This window comes from Hemiscyllium ocellatum, unplaced genomic scaffold (genome assembly GCF_020745735.1).
Source record: "Hemiscyllium ocellatum isolate sHemOce1 unplaced genomic scaffold, sHemOce1.pat.X.cur. scaffold_98_pat_ctg1, whole genome shotgun sequence".
NCBI classification, from domain to species: Eukaryota; Metazoa; Chordata; class Chondrichthyes; order Orectolobiformes; family Hemiscylliidae; genus Hemiscyllium; species Hemiscyllium ocellatum.
Window position 1 is genome coordinate 1 of NW_026869341.1, and position 18,683 is coordinate 18,683.

The following is an 18,683-nucleotide window of genomic DNA, read 5'->3' on the forward strand; positions in this document are numbered from 1 at the left end:
CCGTAGGAAGCCTATATGTTTGAAAGAGTTCACTTCTCATTCTTCCCAAATCGAGTGAGTAGAGTCCCGACTTCTTCAGCCTTTTCTTCAAAGAGAATCCCTTCAAACCAAGGATCATCCCAGTCAACCTTCTCTGAATGCCTCCGATGAAGTGATGTATTACCTTAAATAAAGGAACCAAAACTTCTCTCATCACTCCAGATGTGGTCTCACTCACACTGCATAAAGTTGCTCTCAGGTATATACTTTAAACTCTTATACTGCAAATCCCTTGAAATCAGGAGCAATATTCCATTCCCCTTCCTGATGACTTGGTGTAACTTTGTGCTAACTTGCTTTGTTTCCTGCACATTACCTCTTGGTCCCTTTGTGGTGCAGCTTTCTACAGTTTCCCCAATTAAATAGTCCTCTGTTCTTTTTATTATCTCCTCCAAAATGAACAACTTCACATTTTCCCAAGTGATACTCCATTTGCCAACTTGTTGCCCACTTCTCCAATGAATCCCTCTGTGTAAACTGTTATAATCCTTTTGGAACTTTACTGTTATGCCTTTCCGAGGAGATTTTCCCAATCATTCTTCTAAACTTTTCCTGGGAACACTGGGCAGTGGGAAGCATACAGAGTTGCTGTCTTTTAAGGGTTACTCTATGGAATGACTGGGAGGAGCTTACTGCCTATCTGGTCAGAATGGTGACAACTTGCCCCTGAAGCTGCATGAGCCTTTCACCCCCCCCCCGCCCCCCGCCATGTGTTATTGATGAGGCACAGCGGCAGCACAGAAGGAAGAAGAAGCAGCAAATCCTGCTCTCCACATCTCACTAACACTTGGAACATTCTCTCCCATGTGTCAAAGATCTGCCCTGTTCAGTCACATGAAGTCCCAAGATGGAAACTGATAGAAACCCACATACATTTCCCCCTGAACTGAATGCTGACCTCCACAAGGGGTAATGTGTCCAGTCATCCTGGGCCAGGAGGAGGGGATGGTGCGGGTTTCTAACCTGATCTGACAGTGACGGATTTTATAAACTTGTATTACAAGTGGACATTCAGATGGTAACCTCAGTATTCGTAACACCAAACTCTGACAGAATTACTCAATTCATCAGGACCTGGATATTTGCATTTAGTTGTGAGTATTGTGTTCCAGCTCATTCCTATTTGATGCATAAAAGTTCTCCTTTCAATCAAACCATCCTGTCAATAGATCTCCCCCAAGTCTTTCATATATGTCTTGTCAACAGTTTATGATGAGCTGATGAGTGTAAGGTTGATTATTCTAATGTATAATTTCTGTAAACCCCTCTGTCACAGTGCAGCCACAATTTCCTCTGTTACAAGGAGAACAACCTCAGTTTCCCCAAACCCTGATTCCCCAATGTCTGTTTGCTCTCTCTAAGGTACACATCAGGATTGTGTTGGAACATTCTCCACTTGCCTGCATCAGTGCAGCCCCAACAATATTAAAGAAAGTGAACATCCTCCAGGACAAAGCACTGTGCCTGAGTGGTGTCCCATCCCCACCTTCAGCATTCCCTCTCCCCACCCCCGGGGTACAGTGGACATCACTGTGTAAAAGGGAAAGGCAGCATTGTCCTCCCAGACCATAGGCTGCTCTCTCATTAGGGAGAAATGACTGGTGGTGGGTTTAACCTGAAGGTTACCCAGCCCAGGCAAGGGGAGAGGTTAGAAAGGAGAGTCCATCTATTGTAGATGGATATTCTTGATCTGTACCATTAACACCCATGTTCCTGCAACTAAAATCCCCCATGCCTTGAACCATCCTGGTAAATCTCCTGTGCCCCCTCTCAAGGACCCTGCCATCCTTCCCAATGTGTGGGCGATCTCTGGTTTGCACAGACCCAGCTGCTCTGTGTTCCTGTGGGTAATGTCATTATAGAACAACAGTTGCACTAAACCTCACTGTCTGTAAGGGTGGGAGACACAAATCCCAAAAACATTTAAGATGTATTTAGTGTGCACTTGTGATGCCATGATAGAGGAGACTTTTCCACAAGTACTGGAAAATAGATCAGGATAGTTCGATGGTAGTTTCCTTTCTCACAGATGGATCACCAGAGTATTTTTTCTGTTCTGTATACAGCTGAGATGTTTATGACAGGAATATGACAGGCTCCATTGGACATCAGGTCAGAAAAGGTGATACTAGAATAGATGACACATGGTTGGTCGATGTTTTTGGGAGGTAAGTGAGACGGAGAGTTTTAAGATGAAATTCAGAAGCTCAGCTCAGGAATCAGAAAGGGCCATCATCAAGTGAGAAATAAAATTGGGTGTCCTGGAGGCTGGAAATAAAGAAAGGCACATATCGCAAAGTTTTCAGAGAGGGGAGGGGATTAGAGATAGGGAGGATAATAAATCTGGAGGGCATGAAAGTTGGAAAGTATTCTGAGGATGGAGGATGTTACAAAGATAGATATTTATGATAGAAATTTTTGGGGTTGAGGCTGGAGAGGAATTATTGAGATATGGAAGAGTTGTAAGGCTGGATGAGGTGGCATTGACAGGGAGAGTTCCGAGCACACAGGAATTTACAGAGGTAGGAGCGTTAGAGTCATAAAGTTATACAGCACTGACACAGACCCTGTGGTCCAACCAGTCCGTGTTGACCATAATTTTGATCTGAACTAATCGCATTTGCCTCCACTTGGTCCAAATCCATCCTAGCATTCCCGATCGATATACGGGTCCAAATGTTTTTTCCTCTTAGAATCCCATTCCCCTACCCTTTTTACTCTACATATACCCCTGACTAATTCACTAAACCCAATCATCCCTGAACACGATGGGCAATTTAGCACGGCCAGTTCACCTACCCTGTATATCTGTGGCTTGTGGGAAGAAATGGGAGCACCTGGAGGAACACACGCTGACATGGGGAGGGATATCCAAACTCCACATGGACAGCCACCCAATGCAGGAATTGAACCTGTGTCCCTGGTGCTGTGAGGCAGCCCTGCTAGCCATTGAGCCACTGTGCTACCCTGAAATTGTAATTGTATTCACAGCTTCCACATCCTCTGCAAGTATATTCCACACGTGAACCACTCTCTATGCAAAAAAAAAAAATAAAATCCCAAACGTCGTTTTAAAGCTTTCCTCCTCTCACTTTAAAATGTATATACCCAGTCTTGAATCGCACCCCCTCCTGGAAAGGGCACCTGTTGTTCACATTACTGATAGTCTTCAGCATTTTCTAAATCTCTAATAAGGTCACCCCTCAGCCTCCTACGCTCCAGTGAAAGAAGTCCCAGCCTATCCAGACTCTGCTTAAAATTCAAACCATCCATTCCCATTAACCTACTGGTAAAACTCTTCTGAACCCGCTCCAGTTTAATAATATCCTTCCCATGACAGCACAACCAGAACTGGGCACAGTATTCCAGAAGAGGCCTCCCCAACATCCTGTACAACCTCAACATCCCGTCCCAACTCCTATACTCTGAGGTCTGAGCAATGAAGATAAATGTGCTAAACACCTTTTTAACCACCCTGTCTACATGTGACACATACTTCAAAAATCTGAACACCGAGGTCTCTTTGTTCTATATCACTTCTCATGGCCTGACTTTTAATGAGTGTAAATCCTGCCTTTTTTTAATCAAGATGTAATATTTTGCATTTATTCCAATACAAAACATCCTTCGAGTATAAAGGCAGTAGGAGTATACTGAAGAGGGAAATCAGGAGGGCGAAAGGGGACAGGACACAGCTTTGGCGAATGGGGTTAAGGATGGGGTTGGAGGGAGAGAGACAAAACGAGTATTTGGCATCAGTGTTTACTGTGGAGAAGGACATGGGAGTTATGGAATGTCGGGAAATAGATGGTGACATCTTGAAAAATGTCCATATTACACAGAAGGTGGTACTGGATACCTTGAAACGCATAAAGGTGGATAAATCCCCAGGATCTGATCAGGTGTACCCTAAAATTCTGTAGGAAGCCAGGGAAGTGATTGCTGGGCCCCTTGCTGAGATTTTTGTATTATTGATAGTCACAGCTGAGGAGCCAGGAGACTGGGGGTTGGTTAATGTGGTGCTACTGTTTAAGGAAGGCGGTTTGGACAAGCCCGGGAACTACAGACGCGTGACCCTGACGTCGGTGCTAGACAAGTTGTTGGAGGGAACCCTGAGGGACAGGATTTACATGTATTTAGAAAAGCAAGGACAGATCAAGATTGATGAAATTGATGTGCTGGAAATTGTGGAAAACATTAAGATTGATAAGTCCCCATGGCCAGACCAGATTTATCCTCGGCTGCTCCAGGAAGCGAGAAAGGAGGTTGCTAAGCTGCTGGCGAGGATATTTGCCTCCTCACTCTACAGGAGTCGTACCGGAGAATTAGAAGGAGGCGAATGTTGTTCCTCTTTTCAAGAAGGGAAATAGGGAAATCGGTGGCAATTACAGACCAGTCCGTCTTACATCTGTTGTCAGCAAAGTTGTGGAAATAATTCTGAGGGATAGAATTTATGACAATTTGTCAAAGCATAGTGTGATTATTGAGTTCTTTGAGGACGTGTCAAGACAGGTCAACGACTGCAGAGCAGTGGATGTGTTATAAATGGATTTCAGCAAGGCTTTTGTTCGGTTTCCCAATGGTAGGCTTATCCATAAAGTCAGGAAGTATGGGACACAGGGAGATTTGGCTATCCGGATTCAGAATTGGCTGGCTGACAGAAGGCAGAGAGTGGTTGTAGATGGAAAGTATTCTGTCTGGAGGACAGTGTTGAGTGGGGTCCCGCAGAGCTCCGTTCTTGGGTCTCTGTAGGATTTATAAATGACTTGGATGAGGAGGTTGATGGTTAGCTTAGTAAATTTGCCGATGACACAAAGATTGGAAGTGTCGCCGATAATATAGAGGGCTACTGCAGGCTGCAGCGTAACATAGACAGGATGCAGAGCTGGGCTGAGAAATGGCTGGATAAATGCGAACTTGAATGCTGAGTATAGGATTAAAGACAGGATTCTTGGCAGTGTGGAGGAACAGAGGGATCTGGGTGTGCAAGTACATAAATCCCTCAAAGTTGCCAACCAAGTGGATAGGGTTGTTAACAAAGCAAATGTTTTTTTGGCTTTCATTAACAGGGAGATAGAGTTTAAGAGCCGTGAGGTTTTGCTACAGCTCTACAAGTCCCAGGTGAGACCACACTTGGAAGTTTGTGTCCAGTCCTGGTCTCAATACTACAGGAAATGTACAGAGGCTTTGGAGAGGGTGCAAACAAGGTTTACCGGCATGCTTCCTGGACTGGAAGGCTTCCTGTATGAAGAAAGTTTGAATAAGCTCGGACTTTTCTCTCTGGAGAAAAAGAGGAAGAGAGGAGACCTGAGAGGTGTACAGAGACTTTTCCCCAGGGCAGGATTAACTTGTTTGAGAAGTCATACTATGAAGATATTAGGAGGAAGGTATAAAGGACGCGTCCGAAGTAAGTTTTTTACACAGAGTTGTGAATGCTTGGAATGCGTTACCAGTGGTGGTGGTGGAAGCGAAATCATTGGGGACATTTATGCGACTGCAGGACGTGCACATAGATAGCAGTGAGTTGAGGGGTGTGTAGGTTAAGTTACTATGTTTTACATTAGGATTAAATCTCGGTATAACATCGTGGACGTAAGGGCCTGTTCTGTGCTGTACTTGTCTATGTTCTATGATTTGGGAGAGTCGGCATGGCTTTGTGTGTGGGAAATCATGTGTCTCGTACTTGATTGAGCTGTTTTTGAAGAATTAACTCAGAGGATTGATGAGGGCAGAGTGGTAGATGTGATCTCTATGGACTTCAGTAAGGCGTTTGGTAAGGTTCCCCATGGGAGACTGGTTAGCAAGATGAGATCTCACAGAATACCGGGAGAACTAGCCATTTGGATACAGAACTGGCTCAAAGTTAGAAGATAGAGGGTAGTGGAGGTAGATTGTTTTTTGGACTGGAGGCCTGTGATCAGTGTAGTGCCACAAGGATCGGTGCTGGGCCCTCTGCTTTTTGTCATTTATATCAATGATTTGGATGTGAACATATGAGATATAGTTAGTAAGTTAGCATTTGAAACTAAAATTGAATGCATAGCAGACAATGGAGTATGTTACCTCGGATTACAATGGGATCTTGATCAGATGGGCAAATGGGCTGAGGAGTGGCAGATGGAGTTTAATTTAGATAAATGTGAGGTGCTGCATTTTGGAAAAGCAAAGCTTAGCAGGACTGATACACATAATGGTCAGGTCCTGGGGAGTGTTGCTGAACAAAGAGACCTTGCAGTGCAGGTTCATAATTCCTCGAAAGTAGAGGTGCAGGTAGATAGTGCACTTGAAGAAGTGTTGAGATGGACACACCAAGCACTACTGATGCTGCCTGGCCTGAACACAATGACCAGGGTGGATAAGATGTGGGCATTGCTGGAAGTCAGAGTGTACACAATGTGGACCTGGGGAAGTGCAGCAGGTCAGGCAGTATCAGAGGAGCAGGAAAGTTGATGTTTTGGGTCGGGACTCTTTGTCAGTCCTGATGAATAGTCCTGACCCAGAACGTCTGCTTTCCATCCCCATTGTATTCATGCTGGTCATCAAGCACTTATTTATTCTGGTCCCACGTTCTGGCACTCAGCGTGTAATCGATATTGTAATGCTTGGTGTGATCATCTCAACACTACTTCCAGGCTGCAATGTTTCCTGCATCTGTCACCATTTCAGACGCTGCCTGACCCGCTGAGGATCTCCAGCAGGTTTTGTTTTTATTGTGAATTTCCACCATTTTGCTGAGGCACTTCGAGTCAGAGAGTTATCCAGCACGGAAACAGGCCCTTCAGTCCAACTCGTCCATGTCGGCCAGATATCCTAACCTGATCCAGCTCCATTTGGGAGAGTTGGCCTATATCACACATGAACACTTTCTATTCATGTCCCCCTCCAGACACCTTTTAAATTTAATTTGGCCTGTGTTCATCATTCCTATAGCATCTCATTCCATACGCTCACCAACCTCTGAGTGAACCGTTTGGCCCTCAGGTCCATTTGAAACCTTTCCCCTCTCACCTAAAACCCAACGCCCTGCAGTTTTGAACTCCCCGACACTGGGTGGAAACAAAGACCTTGGCTATTCACCCTGTCTGTGCTTCTCCGTAAGGTAACCCATCAGTCTCTGACGCTCTGGGGAAAAGCCCCAGCTTATTCAGCCTTTCCCTTTAACTCCACAGTCCTAACAATAGCCTTGCAGATATTTTCTGAAACTCTCCTCATGTTTTGTAAAACAGAGTCACAGAGATGTACAGAATGGAAACAAACCCTCTGCCCTTATCGTCCATGCCAACCAGCTCATTTATGCATGTAGCAAGCAAGTTGTCCCTACGGTCCCCTTGAAGTCTTTCCCCTCTCACTTTAAACCTATGCCCTCTGCTTTTGGACTCCCCTATCCTGGGAATAAAGAAACTGACTAGTCACCATGTTGTTGCTCCTCACAACTATATAAAGTTGTATAAAGCCATCCCACAGCATCTCCTGCTCCAGGGAAAATAGTCTCAGCCCCTCCCTATGGTTCAAATGTTCCAATACTGGGAACACCCTTGTAAATCTTTGCTGAACTTGTTCAGGTTTCCCAACATCTTTCCTGTAGCAGGGAGACCAGAATGGAAAGCAGTCTGGGGATTCCAAAAGTGGCCGAGCTAATATACTGTACAACCGAACCATGATCTCCCAACTCCTATACTCAATGCACTGCCCAATAACAGCTAGCATACCAAACACTACCTTCACCGACCTGTCTACCTTCAACCCCACTTTCAAGGCATTATCAACCCACTCTGCACAGTGCTTTTGTTCTGGTACACTTCCCAGGAACTTGTTATTATGAGGTTGAGTCCTATTGTAACATTTTTTTTCCAAAATCAGGGAGATTAGAATTGAATGTAGTATTCTAAAGCTGGCCTCACCAATGCCCAGTACAGTCACAACTGTAGCTAATTCCTATACTCAGTGACCAAATCCCTACAGTGTGGAAGCAGGCCATTCGGCCCATGAGACTATGCCAACCATCTGAACTTGTGTATTTCCCCTATCCATGCCTCTCATGATTTTGCAAATCTCGATTTTGCAAGCCTCTGACGCTCCAGGGAACACAGCCTATTCAACTTCTCCTGGTAGCTCAAATCCTCCAGTCCTGGGAACATCCTTGAAATTCTTTTCTGACCCCTTTCAAGTTTCCCAATATTTTTTTGATAGGAAGGCAACCAGAATTGTATGGATTATTCCAACAGTGGCCTAAGCAATGTCCCGTGCAGCCGCAATATGATCTCCTAACTCCTGTACTCAATGCTTTGACCAATAAAGGAAATCATACCAAATGCTGCCTTCACTATTCTATCTACCTGCGACTCCACTTTCAAGAAGCGATGAATCTGCCCTCCGAGGTGTCTTTGTTCAGCAATGCTCCCGAGGACCTTATCATTAAGTGGATAAGTCCCTACTGTAGCACCTCACATTTTTCTAAATTAAACTCCATCTGCCACTCCTCAGCCCATCCGCCCATCTGATCAAGTTCCCATTGTACTCTGAGGTAATCTTTTTCACTGTCTATTACACCTCCAATGTTGGTGTGATCTGCAAACTTACTAACCATACCTCCTATGTTAGCATTCCAGTCATTTATATAAATGACGAAAAGTAGTGGATCAAACAACGATCGTTGTGACACTCCACTGGTCACAGGCCTCAAGTCTGCAAAGCAGCCCTCCACCCCTCTGTCTTCTACCTTTTGAGTCAGTTCTGTATCCAAATGGATGGTTTCCTCTGTATTCCATGAGATCTAACCTTGCTAACCAGTCTCCCATGAGGAGCCTTGCGGAACACCTTACTGAAGTCCACGTAGATCATGTCCATCGCTCTGCCCTCATCAATCCTTTGTTACTTCTTCAAAAGACATTCTTCCCTTTGGAAAACGTAACAGTTACAGCACCAGAATAATCGGCCCACCGTGTCTGTGTGGATCATGATGCCATTCCAAACTAATTCCATCTGCCTGTACATGATCCATATCCCTGCCACCCCATGCCTGCTTATGTCTGCCCAAATGCCTCAAAAACATTGTGATTGTTCCTGCTTTTACCATCTCCCAGGAGAGTACATTCTAGTCAACTACCACCTTCTGCTTAAGAAACTTGCCTGACATAACTCCCTTTAAACCTGCACAAATATCGTTGGAAATGCCCAGCAGGTCATGCAGCATCTGTGAAGAAAAATGAGTTAATGTTTCGGGACTGGTCCCCCTTCCTCAGATACGTTAACTCTAATTTCTCTTCACAGATGCTGCTGGACCTGCTGAGCTGTTTCAGAAACCTCTGTTTCTCTTCCTGGTTTACAGCATCTGCAGTTGTTTTGGTTTTCATTTCCTTTAAACTGCCCCCTCTCCTCTTAAATGTGTGGCTCTAAAATTTGTCACTTCCACCTTGGAAAAAAACTCACATTATTCACTCTGTCTGTGCCTCTCGGGTTACCCCGCAGCTACTGACTTGCCAAAGACAAAAGTTTTTCCAGCCTCTCCCAATCCAGACAACATCCTGGTAAACCTGTTTTCACCCTCTCCAAAGCCTCCAAATCCCCTTGAAGTCTTTCCCCTCTCATGTTAAACCTATGCTGTCTACTTTTAGATTCCCATACCCTGGGGTAAAAAAGAAACCATGACTAGTCACCCTATCGTTGCTCCTCATAGTTTTATGAAATTCTACAATGCCACCTCAAGCGTCCAGTGATCCAGGGAAAATAGCCTCAGCCTATTCAGCCTCTCCCTATGGTTCTAATGTTCCAATCCTGGCAAGACCCTTGTAAATCTTTTCTGAATTCTTTCAAGTTTCCCAATATCCATCCTATAGCAGGGAGACTGGAATTGAAAGCAGTATGGAAATTCCAAAAGTGGCCGAGCCAATAAACTGTACAACCGAAACATGATCTCCCAACTCCTATCCTCAATGTACTGCCCAATAACAGCTAGCATTACAAACACCACCTCACCGACCTGTCTACCTTCAACCCCACTTTCAAGGAACTATCAACCCACACTGCACGGTCTGTTTATTCGTCAACATTTCCCAGGACCTTGTTATTGAGGTTGAGTTTATTGTCGTAACATCTTTCTGAAATCAGGGAGACGAGAATTGAATGTAGTATTCTAAGTATTCGAAGGTCACCCCTCAGTTTCCGACACTCCAGGTAAAACTCCTGGCAACATCCTTGTAATACCTTTCTGACCTATTTCAAGTTTGAGAACATTCTTCTGATCGGAAGACCAGAATTGCATGGAATATTCCAAAAGTTGCCGAATCAATGTCCTGTACAGCCACATTATGACCTCCCAACCCCTATACTAAACACTCTGACCAATAAAGGCAAGCAGACCAACTGCCACCTTCACTATCTTATCTACCTGCGACTTTACTATCAAGGAACTATGAAGCTGCATAACAAGGTCTTTGTTTAGCAGCACTCCCCAGGAACTTACTATTAACTGTACGCGTCCTGCTAAGGTTTGCTTTTCCAAAATGCAACACCACGCATGTTTTTCTAAATTGAACTCCTCAGCCCATTTGCCCACGTGATCCAGATGCCTTGTACTCTGAGGTAATCTATTTCACTGGGGGAGGATTTTGCAGAAAGTTAACAGAACACATTTTATGAAAATTCAGGAATGTTATGGAAAGGGACATGGATGGGCATGCAATTAGAGTTCTAACTTGCTTCATTTCAGTTCAACCAGATATGATTTTGCCAGTGTGCAGGATGCAGTGTGTGCAGGATGGTTCTCATCAGAGGGTGGAGGTGGGGAATATAAATGGGAGGTTCCAGATTGATTTTTCTCCAATGTGATTCCGAGTAGGAAGGAAACCCGAGGACCTGGTGGGAGGATTCACCAACACGCGGGATGCTCTGAGTCAGAATCATTGATTTGGTTCTTAGTCTGCAGACAAGAGCTAGGTAACTGAATTCAAGGAGAGGAGAGAGATTGTGAAAACTGGGTGTGGAGGGAAGGAGTGAGGAGATTGGTTTGGTCTTCAGTTAACAAGAGAGAGAAATTGTGAGACTGAGATTTAAAGCTTTGGGGGGAACAAGGAAACTACAATTTAATACTATCATTATCTTATAAAGTTCCATCCTGTATTAACAGTGGTGAGTTGTTTTCTCTGTTGTAGGGTACTGAAAGGGTGGATTTGTGAATGAGAAATTCAAATTGAGCTTCATGTTCAGACCTGATGGTTACTGGATCCGTGCCGACCTGAATATCATTGGCCTTTTCATCTGGAAGGAAAGGTGTGTATTCTGTCCGTGAAAAAGATTTCAAATGTCAGTGTGTCTGGAAAAATTACTGCGACACAGCCAAGTCCATGTTACCAAAGTTTGTAGCTTTGAATGGAGGCTGTTTATCAGGATTATCTCCATGGCAACGGCAGTTAAAAAGGTCTAGTTCAATTCAGCACATTGTGTTTTAACATCGCATCCCTCCCCCCCCACCCCCCGTGGCTCATTTCCATACCTGACAGGCGCTTCAGTTTCAGTGGGATTGTCTGTCAGGATTCTGATGTGGAGGAGACGGTGTTGGAGTGGGGTGGACAAAGTTATAAATCTCACAACACCAGATTATAGTCCAGCAGGTTTTTTTGGAAGCACTAGCTTTCCGAGCACGGTGTAATTTTTAACTTTATCAGGTCTACTTCTATGATAACAGACTTCTTCAGTTAAGTACTTCAATAATTACAGAGGCCACATGTTCCCCTCTAGCAGTATGCTATTCTGGCCCTCGGGTTAGCTACTCGTCAATTTTTATCCCCAGTCCCATCTAGCTTTCTGTTGATCTTTAAAGTTTTTCTAATCTCCTAGTTTCTCGCTGATCATTGCCAATTTATATGCCTTCTATTACAATTTGATAGACTCCCTTATTTCCTTAGCCACTCATGGCAGATTACTCCTTTTCCTACAGTCCTTCCATTTCACTGATATAAACTTTTGCTAAGCACTTTGAAAAATTGCTTTGATATTTCTCCACAGTCTGTCAACTACCCCATCGTAAACTCTTTGCTTCCAGTTTACATTAGCCAACTCCTGTCTCATCCTATGGTAGTCTCCTTTGTTTAAGCACAGGATTTTGGGACTGGATTTAATCTTCCCGCTTTCCATCTGTATTCTAAATTCATCCATACTTGTCACAAGTCTTTTATCAGATTACAAGGTGAGGGGATGTTTCCTGGGTGTTTTGGTTTTCATTATCAGTGACCTTAACTTTGTAATAAAGTACAGGATGGATATTCACAACAGAGTATTCTGGACGGTGTGAATGTACGACACAGTCTAAAATCATAAATCACTATCTCCCCTCAGTTTAAAATTGCAAAATCATTATCTCCTACATGCGTCCTCACTATCTAAGTTTGGAACACTAATCCACCAGATTATCCTACGTTTTCCGAAAAACTCCTTGGGTGAAGGTGGTGAGTTTTGGATTCAGCTTTCCTGTTATTACCGTAAGAAGATGAGCACTGGGCACAGGAGAGGCGGTGTAGCCTTTCGATGATGATTGAGCTCACCTCGGTCTCAGCTGGATTTTCCCACCTTCTCTCTCTCCTCCTTCATCTCATTGCAAATTCAACATCTGTATCTCTTCATTAAATCTGCTCATTGTCCTGGCATCCACCGCATTTTGAATAGGGAATTCCACAGATTCACAACACATTGAGATAAGCACATTCTTCTTCCTGAGAATAGGATAGAATCCCCATTGTGCAGAAACAGGGTATTCATCCACCGAGTCCACACCAGCCCTATGATGAGCATCCCATTCAGACCCACCCATTCCCTGTAACCATGCATTTCCCATGGTTAATGGCTTAACTGGCACATACATGGACACTGTGGCAATTTAGTTTGGCCAACCCACCTAACCTGCACATATTTGGACTGTGGGAGGAAACTGGAGCACCCAGAGGAAACCCACGCAGACATGGGGAGAACGTGTAAACTCCACACAGTCACCTAAGGCTGGAATCAAACCCGGGTCCCTGACGCTGTGAGGCAGTGGTGCTCGCCACTGAGCCACCTCTGCTTAAACTCTACTCCCCCTTATTAACCTCCCCGCCCCGCAATTGGCTGAATCTGTGTTCTTTACATCAGAAATCAGTTTGTGGAAGCAGATGTCTCAGTAAAACCCAGTGACAGTCCATATGTCCTGTCTGTCTGAATGGGGATCCTATACCCAACACCTTCCACCCCACACTTTTCATTCACTTTCCAGAGACAGGAAACCAGTGGCTTCATGGGGACTACAACTCCCACAATCCCTGAGGTGGGAACCACACGTCTGTGTGGAAGCCTGGCACTGTAAATGTACAGAATGTGGGCCGATTTTGGAGCATGTGCTTTGGGGTAACTAGCGGAAAGTACTTCACACTGTGACTGGCTGGAGGAGGAACATATCGGTTGGGGGGGCGGGGGGTCAAAGTGTCACTACACCCACGTGGGGCCAAAGGCCATCCCCAACTCGTCATAACACTGGGCATCGACCAATGGGAAACAAAGAAGGATCTGACCCATTCTCCCAGACTGAAGGTTCCTCTTCTGTCCAGGATCTGCCACCTCCCTTTCTGTTTCCTTTTGTTTCATTCTGCTGTTACATTATTGACTTGCAGCAACTGAAGGGAAAGGAAGTGAACCCAGAAAGGGTGCAGAGTCTAACCAGGGACGGGAAGTGGTGGCATGGATCTGTTTATCAGTAACTCCATGAGAATGGGGAGGGTGTACACTAGGGGGTAGCAGAGTCAGAATGGTGGGAGAGAGGAAGTGGGCTGGAGGGTTACAGCGTTGGGGGAAGAAAGGGGAAAAAGATACTCCAGAGAAACTAGAATTGTCTGTTCTGAATTTCTAACCTGTACATATTCCTTTATACAGGGTACTAGATCGTGAAGGTTTGCAGACTGAAATCTCAAACTCGTGCAGATTGTGATTAAGTTAACCAGCATTTGAAGAACCAAAGATGGAGAATGACTCGGCCAAAATCCAGCAACCCTGTCCCTCCCAGCATTGTTGGTCTATCTGCACCAAATGGACTGTGAATGGTTCAAGACAGCAGCTCACTACCATCTTCTCCAGGGTAACTAGAGATGGGGAATAAATGCTGGCTGAGCCAGTGATACCCATATCCTGTAAATGGCTTCTATCTCTGAACCCCAGTTGATGTTACTGCAGGATGATGAGGGACGCTGAGTGTATCCTCCAGGAGGCAGCACCATCACATTACCCCTGCCTACACCCACACAGTAACACCGCAATGTCACTGGAACAAAAGGCAGTGAAACCAAAGGAGGACTTAGATATAGTTCTTTGAGGTAGAGTCATGAAAGGGGATTGGAGCACAGCAGGAACAGGAGACTGAGCTGGATGGTCTGCTGTTTCCCATTGAATGGTGGAGCAGGATTAAAAGGCTGAATGGTCTCCTCCTGCTGCTATCTCCCAGGTATGTATATAGCCATGGAGCCTGGGTAGGAAGAAGTGGGCAGGGATTCTCCAGGAGATTGCACTTCCACAACAGTTTTCAATGAGGGATGGTTTGATGGATTTTATTTAACGATTTTAAATTTTAAGGTTTGCAAATTTAACAAAATAAAAACAAAGTTTAGTCCACAAAAAATAAAAGTAAAAGAAATGAAACTATCTGAATATAATAGTTTTTAAAATAAAAATTCCCTATAGAACAAATTCCTGTCTATTCCTGGACACCATTATTTTCCAGCTGCTCAAACAACAGGGAAATATTCCCACCCTGTCTGAACCTTTGGTGTGATTTAACTGCTTTTCAGTTCTCGTTCTGAGTGTTGTGAAGTGTTCTTTTTCCCCTATTTCTCCTACTCAGAAGTGTTATCACAGCAACCTTCCCACCATCAAAATCATCATTACGCCATTTTGCTTTTGGTTAATCACCCGCAGTAAACCACCCGTGTAACTAATTGAATATTTATAAACAAGGCCTATGACGTGCAAAGCAAACCATTACAAGTGACAGAGTGGGAAGGGACTCAATCAAAGTAGAGTTGGGGGGGGGAGGGGGCAGCGGCGGAAATAAAGCAATGTATCCCCTGTGGTGCCCACCTCTATCTGAAGGCATCGAGGGCATTGATACACACCACATGCTCCTTCTCCAAGGACACCCTGCTGTGTCGCATTTATCCTCAATCATAGAATAGAATCCTGACAGTGTGGAAGGAGAGCATTGGCCCATCAAACCCCACTGACCATCTGAAGAACATCACGCCAGAGCACTCCATCCCTGTAATACTGCATTTCCCATGGCTGGTCCACCTAGTCTGCACAATACTGGACACTGTGGACAATTTAGCACGACTGGTCCACCTAACCTGCACATCTTTGGACTGTGGGAGGAAAGCGGACCACCTGGCGGGGACCCATATTATCATGGGGAGAATGTGGGAACTCCACATTGACCAAGGCTGGTCTCTAACCTAGTACGTGGTGCTGTGAAGCAGCAGTGCTACAATCATAATTTAAATCAAAACATATGATCATTGCTTATTATCACATTGCTGTTTGTGGATACTTATTGCCCAGAGCGACATTGACCATCTGAATGGCCTCTCCCCTGAGTGGGCTCACTGGGGTCTCAGCAAGTGGTGCATTTGAGTGAATCTCTCCCCACACTGGGAACAAGTGAATGGCCTTTCCGCATAGTGAGCTCGCTGGTGTTTCAGCAGGTCACTAAGTGTATCCTTTCCCACACACTGGGCAGGTGAAAGACCTCTCCCCGATGACAATGCACTGATGTCTCTGCAGGTGGGAGATTTGAATGAATCCTTTATCGCACATTGAGCAGGTGTAGGGTCTAAACCCACTGTGCTATCTCTGGTGCCTCAGCAGATTGTAAGATCGAGTAAACTCTTTCCCATACATGAGGCAGGTGAGTGGCCTCTTCGCAGTGTGACTGTGTTGGTGAGTGTCCCACTGGGAGGGGGAGGTAAATTCCTTCCCATAATCCCCATATTTGCACACCCTCGCCCTGGTCCCGTCATAATGGTGTCTTCCCAGATCACATGACCGGTTAAATATTCGACCACATGCGAAACATGGGAATGATTTCTCTGGGTTGGGAATGCTGCTTTCCCTTTCCATATTACCGATAAGGATCAGGACCTGCGGAATTCGATGACTCTGCAGTTGATGTGATGTGAAAGCTGAGTTTCCCAGCTGGGAACTCTCTCTCTCCCTATCATTACTACAACTCCCAACACCAGCTCTCCCTTCAGTTCTCCTGAATTGCTAAATTGGGACTAATGCAATGACCTCCGTAATGTGCCTTTCTCTTACCTGTTTCCGAAAGTAAATTAGGAACATTTTGAATAACTGCGCATTTTACCAGAAGAACCCACACCTATTCTATCATTTGAAAGTTTTAACCCATGGGAAATTTGTTCCCTGCTCCAATGACAGTTATAATGTTCTCACCACTTCTACGGGGCCAGTGCAGGTCAATTCTAACAGTTATCAATAAATTGTATCTGAACAGGGTATCCTCACAACAGGAAGTGCTCTGACACTCAATGCCTGTAAGTTGTGTCTTTTTTCATGTATCTGGCAATACAACTGAAGATATTTTATACAGTAACCTTACACTCTCAATTGCCATTTCCAGTCCATGAAGCAGCCAGTAACATGCACCAGTGACTGGAATTCTGATGACAGCATCGCTCTGGCTGGAGAGATTGAAGAGCGTGAAACTGTCTTCTCTGAAGTATCTAAAATGAAACACTTGAAATGAACAAAATTCTTCAAGAGCTCGATAGGACAGATACAGGAAGGATGTGCTCCCTGGCTGGTGTATCTGGAATGAAACCAGCACTAACTGCAGTATGTTACCCAGCATCCCCTTTAGTTGTATCAATGTTTAAGATGTATTTGCTGCTCTAATTCCACTCTCTTGATCACTCCCGTTTGTAACTGCTGTAGTGTTGTGGGCACTGCAAATTGATAACATTTGATTCAATCCATCCCAAAACCCCTGTGTCTGTGTCTCACTTTTGTTCACCGACACCCTCATTCAATCTGACCTCCTTACAAACCCTGAAATGATATTTCCTCAGAGGGCTTAGAATGAAATGTTCACAGAATTATTACTGCGCAAAATGAGGTGGTTTGCCTCATCAGCTCTCCAAAGGATCACCTCACCGAATGCTATTCTTCTACCTTTACCCCATAAACCTTCCCATTCGTCCTCTTCCAGTAACTGTTCAATTCTATTCTCTTCATTGTACCTGACTCCACCACACTCTTTGGCAGTGCATTCCTGACCATAAACATTTTTCTGCATGAAAACGTTTTGTCTCATGTCACATGTGCTTCTTTTGTCAATCCCTGTACATCGGTGCCTGCTCATTATTGATTCTTTCATGCATGCAAACAGTTTGTCCTGATCTATTCTCACGAGACCCCTGTTGGAGGTATCTTTACCCAGTATCCCCTGGGATGGTGAATATCATCTCACCCAGTAACAGGAGACCATTCAGGTGCTCTCACTGTGGGACTGGGTTCAGGACACCATCCAGCCTCACTGTACTCCAGTGAATACACACTGGGGAGAGGCCATTCACCTGCTCTGAGTGTGGGAAGCAGTTCACTCAGACATCCAGCTTGATGAAACACTGGCGAGTTCACAAGTAACCACAGCCATTGGATTTATTTTGTTTGTTCATGGGATCACGGCATCACTTGCTGGGCCAGCATTTGTCATCCATTCTGACTGCGCAGGAGATGGTTCAGAGTCAACCCCATTATTCAGGGTCTGGATTCACATGTCGGCTGGACCAGGCCAGAATTACCACAGTTTCCCAGGCCCAATGACATGAAGAGTTGCTTTCTGGTCTATTATCCTATTTCGGAAATAATAATGAATAATTTTTGCAGTTGAATTAAAAGTGAAAGACCAAAATGGGTTTTATTCTGATTGAGTAGGTCCTCCTGTTTCCTCAGTAGCTATTGACAATCTCATTCCCCCCGCACCAGAACCTGTTCCAGAGAGTGTTACAGAAAAGGCAGAATGGTCAGCTGCAGCTGGTCACCTGACTGGGCACTTGACACAAAGGTTCACTCTCCACAGATGCTGACAGTTCTGTTGAACTTTCCCCAGCAATGTTTGTTTTTGTTTCTGATTTCCCTGCATTTGCAGATAGTTAGTTTTTCAATATTCATCTTGTCTGTTGCAGAGGATTTTATCGAGGAATTTAGAGGGTTTTGAAAACTGCAAGTTAGGCCACAAATCAGCCATGATCTATTGAATTGCAGTGCATGGTTGAGGGGCTGAAAGGTCTCCTCCTCTTCCAATGAAAGTTGTCCATCTGCAGCTTGTGGTAACATTTCCCCTCACTGCTCACTTCACCTCCATGTCTAACACACTGTTACTGACTGAACAAACCTCCTGTGTTTGAACGAAACCTGCTCATGTTCAGTGGCTCCCTTACCTGCCATCCGGGTTTAACTCTCATCATGGAATGCTGTCTCATATTACTGCGGGAATGCTCACAAAGGACTCAGCCCGGAGTCTGTATCCCCTGGGATCCACGAAACCCATTTATTTCCTCCTTCCTCTCTCATTCTGGCTATTGAACTCTCGATTTCAATCCATTTTCCTGCCA

At 44.8% G+C, this 18,683-nt stretch overlaps 1 long non-coding RNA gene across 1 annotated transcript; it reads left to right on the plus strand.

The window, feature by feature from the left end:
* Positions 1–1,076: 1,076 nt before the first annotated feature.
* On the plus strand, positions 1,077–14,607 carry LOC132814965 (uncharacterized). Its single transcript, XR_009644611.1, has 3 exons — positions 1,077–1,133; positions 11,190–11,307; positions 13,936–14,607. It is a non-coding gene; the product is annotated as an uncharacterized LOC132814965 (long non-coding RNA).
* The last annotated feature ends 4,076 nt before the right edge of the window (positions 14,608–18,683 follow it).